The sequence below is a fragment of the Babylonia areolata genome, chromosome 3 (assembly GCF_041734735.1).
Source record: "Babylonia areolata isolate BAREFJ2019XMU chromosome 3, ASM4173473v1, whole genome shotgun sequence".
Classification (NCBI taxonomy): Eukaryota; Metazoa; Mollusca; class Gastropoda; order Neogastropoda; family Buccinidae; genus Babylonia; species Babylonia areolata.
This window is the reverse complement of record NC_134878.1, coordinates 34,253,963-34,259,962: the sequence shown is the minus strand read 5'-3', so window position 1 is coordinate 34,259,962 and position 6,000 is coordinate 34,253,963. Positions and strand designations below refer to the sequence as shown.

At 41.0% G+C, this 6,000-nt stretch overlaps 1 protein-coding gene across 1 annotated transcript in view; it reads right to left on the bottom strand.

The window, feature by feature from the left end:
- The window catches only part of LOC143279961 (putative ferric-chelate reductase 1), a 50,116-nt gene extending 46,697 nt beyond the window's left edge, over positions 1-3,419 (bottom strand). Inside the window, exon 1 of the mRNA XM_076584342.1 lies at positions 3,402-3,419. The gene's annotated coding sequence lies outside the window, so the exon portion shown is untranslated. The remainder of the gene's footprint in view (positions 1-3,401) is intronic.
- Positions 3,420-6,000: the final 2,581 nt, after the last annotated feature.

The following is a 6,000-nucleotide window of genomic DNA, read 5'->3' as shown; positions in this document are numbered from 1 at the left end:
TCACAGTGTGTGTGTGTGTGTGCGCGCGCGCGCGCGTGTTCCACTAACATGTGAGCATGCGTGCATGTACATGTGCGCGAGAACATGTGTATACATGTGTGTGTGTGTGTGTGTGTGTGTATGTGTGTGTGTGTGTGCAAGTGTTGGTGTGCAGGTGCACAAGCATGCAACATATTTTGAGAAAGAAGCGGAGGGGATGGTTTGGGGCTGGGGGAATCAGTGGCCAAAGAAAGCTACAAATGGCAACAAGAATGTATGTTTCTTTAAAGTTCATAAAACCCAAAAGACAAGATGAAATTTACCACAAGTGGATCTTCATTTACTTGCAGCTTTCTGCCTGACTTTCATTAAATCAAAATAATTATCCACTTCTCACTGAACAATGCATCAACACAGTGCTGACGGCATTTTTTTTTCCATTCGCTGTTATGAGACTGTGATTTCACATGAGACACAAGCAAAGGGCCCATTACAATTCATGCTGAACACAGCTTATCTTTGTTTCTTCTCCCTAAAACATCATCACAACCAAGACTTATACAACAAGGCAGTCTTGTACACTCACTGACTATAAAAGAAGCTTAGAATCACTTGCACAAGCATTGACAGACCTTGTATGTGGGCAGTGAACAGTCAGTAATTGTATGCACCAAGTGATTCCGCCACACTCCGCTAAACACTTTTTTTTTCTCCATGCTGATTGAACGGGACAGGGTGCAGTCAACAGTGACCTGTTTGTGGGCCTGTGACAAGCCCAGGCACTTTCCTTTCACCATGTAGGTGGAGACATACTGAACTGTAAGTGTTGCATGTTAGGGGAAAAAAAAACCCTGTGTGGGTGGGAAGGTCAACACCCTGTGGACAAACAACATTAGACTGTAGAAAGGAGTGTGTACTTTTTTGTGTCCCAGTCCCTATTTTGTCTAATTATTTCATTTCATTTTCATGTTCATGTTTCATACACAACTAGCCTAGGTTCTAAAGACCTGATCAGCGTGTTGGGTGTATCCTGCCCCCCCCCCCCCCCCCCCACACACACACACACACACTCCCCTTGCCCCCACCAACCCCCTTTTTTTTCCTAAGCAGATGCGGTGAAGTACATATGACAGCTGACAGCTCCTTAAAACCAAAACTGAAAACATTCCTTCATCATTCTAGATTTCTCACTGGGGTATCATATTATCCAAACTCCCCATTTCAATTGTATGAAACTTCAAACAACTTTTGTTTATTTTGATGACTAATTTCCTTCAATGTCATCAAATATCGCCTTCTTTTCTTGTCATAATGTTAGCAACTCAACTGCCAACCTTTTCTCTAAACTTCCCTTGCATTTTTAGATTCACTGAAAAAGAAAAGTTGACCACTCCTGTCTGGATATCACTTCATAATCATCACAATTCCACAAATGCTTTTAATATCATTGCAAGGTATCATAATAACAATTATAATAATGATAATGATGATGATAATAATAATAATAGTGATAATGAACAGGTTCAGCACTTTTTCTCCAAATGAAGCATGAACATACACACGCATACACACACTGAAACACACAACAGACTATCACACACATGTATACATTCACAGCATGGATGAAATGTAGTTGGGAAGGAGGAATATAGATCACCACTGTATAAATAGATAGGTCTTCACATAAGTTTTGAAACAGACCAAGCGAATCTAGTCTCTAAGGTTAAATGGAAGGCTGTTCCAGATGGCTGGACCCTGAAAGGAATTAAGTATACTGACAGAGGGATTTTGTTCTGACATATGGAAGACAGAGAATATGATTACCAGAACAGAGATGTTGAGATGGAGTGCAGAGACAAGAATGTCATAGATCTATATGCAGGGCCAGGGCCAGTGACAGATAAGAAATCAACTGAGAGTTTAATTTCATCAAATCCTAAAAAATGACTACGGAGGCAGTGCATGGAATAAGAAGAGGTATGGAATATGTATGCACAATTTTTTTAAAATTTAAAAAATCAGAAAAAATATATCAAGAATCAATGCAAACATACTGGTCTCAGAAATAAGAAATGCAGAATCTACAAATGGCTGTACAGGAGGGTTCTGAGCATGCATACGTGGCAGACATTGTTATCTGTCAGGTTCTGTTTCAATGATGCCTCTCCACGATAGTGCGTGCTGTGTGTATGAGGTGGGAAGAGGGTGTGTGAGAATGTGGGCGTGAGGTGGGGAAAGGAGAGGAGGCATATTAACCTTAAGAAAACACATCCTGGTGACAGTGGCAACCTACTCAATTCTGGCACTAATCTCAGCATCACCATGATTGGTGGATCTATAGACAAGACTTTAAACCAGGTGAAAGAGCAATGTGTGTTTGTAATGTGTGTGTGTGTCTGTGTGTACGTGTCTGTCTGTCTGTCTGTGAGTTTGTCTCTTTGTGTCTTTGTTTGCACATGTGTATTATGAGTGTGTGTGTATGTATGCATGTCTGTGGGGGGTAGGGAGGCGGAGGGAGCAGAGTGGTTGCAGAGGCGGATGTATAGGTGTGGTATATTTGTGCCAGTAAAATTTGTGCCAGTAAAAGGAAATTTTCTATCTAAAATTACGTTTAAATTTATGTGTACTGTATGACTCTGTGTGTGTGTGTGTGTGTGTGTCTGTCGGTCTTTCTGCGTGCATGCATGCATGCGTGCGTGCGTGCGTGTGTGCGTGCGTGTGTGTGTGTGTGTGTGTGTATGTCTGCGTGCATGCATGCATGCATGCATGTGTGTGTGTGTGTATACATGTGTGCGTGCATTCTTTGTGTGTGCAGGCATGCATGTGTGTGTGTGCGCGCACGTGTGTGTACGTGCATGTGTGCGTGCGTGTGTGTATACATGTGTGCGTGCATCCTTTGTCAGTATGAGTGTGCACATAAGCATGTGTGCATATGTGTGTATGTTTGCATATGCGCGTGTGTATGTGCACTGTCAGAACAAAAAAAAAACTGCAAACAGCGGAGACATTTTCTTCACATGCACAGAACACACAGGTACACTCGATCCAAGTCCCACCTTGGATGATGTGGTCGACGGGCGGATAACCATCCCTAGAAAACTGGGGGTGGGAGGGTGGGTATCTAACACTATGCTGACAGCATCCAACGACAACAAGGTAAAATAATAAAATACACGGCGAAAATGCCACATTCGGTCAGCGAAAATGCCACATTTGGTCACTTTTGTTGCGACTGTTTTTCGAACTCAGCTCCCGTTCTGACCAATGCGTTTTGTGTGCAGCTTCCTTGGTCTTCTGGCTGAAGTCGATCAAAACCAAGTGTCGAGTAGTGGACAATTTCAGGGTCATCATTTACAATAAACTCTTCAGAAAAAATGATAATCAAAAAGATCAATCAATAATCAACAACCACGAGCACTTACCACCAGCACACAAGCAGTTCGAGCATTCCTCTTGCTGAACTCTTCGTTGGTAGAGGTTCGAAAAGGTAATCACAAATGGCTGTCTGCAAAGACAACCTTCGAACGCAAACATGCATGATGAAATTAATATAGACTGTATATAGAATGAAAAGATTTTTTTAAAGAAAAAAATGAACAAATAATATAACAATAATGTAATTACAATACTCTATCCAGAGGACTGCTCTGTGCGCTTTACAAAATACATGATATTACGCGTAACACTTCCATCAATCGTCACATATACACACCAAAATGTACTTTTTATTTACTCATAAACACAATACATACATACATACATACATGCATACATACATACATACATACATACATACATACATACATACATACGCAGCCTACAGCAAACATTTTTGATACAATAGAACTCATTGGCAAAATCCGTGGCAGACTGTAAGCGGCCAGAAAAAGGAAAACATACAGAAAATAAATGCTTATGAAATGTTTGCTGTTACTGATTGAATAGCAAGAGAATCTTAGATGAAATGTTAATTGCTTTCCACCTCTGATTAATCAGACAATATGGTAATGAATCAAAAACAGCAAAAGGATGAGTGTCGAGTTAGCTGAGTGGCAGCTGAAGACCCAACCGAAGTCAAGTCCCCAGCAATCCAGTGCTTCAGGCTCAGTGGAAGGGAACATTGGTTGACCCACTCAGCCACGGCTCAGTGTTATTTCGATGTATCGCCGGATGCCGTGTATGTGTACCAATAAATATATATACATTGATTATCTAGTAGATGATTACAATACTTTGTTTTCTTTGACTTGAGCTGCTGTTCTCTATAATCTGTTCAATATGATATGAGGTTGTCTACCCATTAGCTGGTATTGTTTTATTTCCTCTCTCTCTCTCTCTCTCTAGTGTCTGTCTGTTTTCTCTCTCTCTCGGCTCATTCACATGTGACATTTTATTTTCGTACATCATTTTACATGTATGTGGAATTGTGCTCCATTTGGCGGAGAGCATTTTCCCCCATTATTGCTATGTGTATCTCGATCTATAAGAATTACTGTTTCATATTCACATTGTACAGTATTTGGAAACATACACGACGTATGCACATGTGTGTGTGTGTGTGTGTGTGTGTGTGTGTGTGTGTGTGTGTGTGTGTGTGTGTGTGTGTGTGTGTTCTCTGTTTCTTTTTCCTATGTATTTTATTGAAACCATGCTTGTGCCTCTGGGCGTGTGTGTGTGTATGTGTGTGTGTGTGTGTTTTATTACTTACCATTGATGCTCATGCCTTTATGTAGTATTGTGTAGCGCATGTGGCTTTGTGTAGTATTGTATAGTGCATGCTGTGGCAGTAGTATTGCGTACTGTTGACCCTGTTTCAGGACGGGGACTGGATGCAACAAATGTGCGCCAGTGCATATCTATTATCCTCGAAAATAGAGAATTTTAGTCTTGTATTGCAGCTGCAATGCAGTTCCCCACAACACACAATGGTGCGAGTTGGTTGGTGTATTGGCGCGAGTCGTGTGTGTGTGTGGTATGTTTCCTGAACCCAGTATGGTATTTTTTCCCTGGTGATTTGATGCATTAATTTCATCAACTCAGTTTGTGTGTGTGACAAGTCGAGAATGTCAAGGTAGGCCTGGCTGGGGTTCTTTACATTGCGCAAGTTCGGCCGTGAATGAGACCCCTTAATTAATTTCATTTGAATATTATTTATTTTCTATTATTTGTTACTTTATTTTAAAGTTTTTGTTCATCTGTTTCCGTTTCCTGTTTTCCAGGCTCTGTATGACGCTGCCGCGCTCTTGATTTTGATTTCGTATGAGTGAAAGCATTTGCATTTTTGTACCTGTCAAGTTAATTGTCTGCCCAGTTCTGATTTCCAATACATCTCCAAATAAACGTTTTAAAAAGTCCCCCAAAACGTCTTCTTTCGTTTGAGGAAGGAAGGTGGCAGAATGGTTAACTCAGACGCTCATCTGGCTGTGCAGAGTCTGCGAGGGTATCTGGGTTCGATTCCTGCTCTCGCCCTTTCTTAAAAGTCACGTGTGACTGAAAAATCAAACTGAGCGTCATGTCATTCAGATGAGGTGATAAATCGAGGTCCCGTGTGCAGCACACACTTAGCGCTCTGAAGAAGAACCCATGAGAACAAAATTAAGTGTTGTCCTCTGGCAGACTTCTATAGAAGAAATCCACTCTCAAATGTACACAAATATATCGGGTGTCCCCAAAAAACCAGTGAACTGCTTTTTGACAAGTATTTTCTCCATGACAGAGAAACCGAATTCATTGAACATTTTCACACTGTAACCTTAGGGTATCATCAACAAGTCTGCACAATATCTAAAAGTTCAGACGCAGATCATGTTTTGTCAAATTCAAAACAGCATGTCAAAAAATCCAGTATTGGAGCTGTGCAATGTGACCTTCATCATGTTCATGCCAGCTGCCAGGTGTTGGCATCTGTCAATCAGTGTCAGTCTAAAAAATAACCTGTCTGGGTGTCAAGTTTATTGATTTTTCTTATTGTCGTCTGTATCCAAAATCAGTTCTATCCAAAGTTTCAGTTTGGAAGGGTCA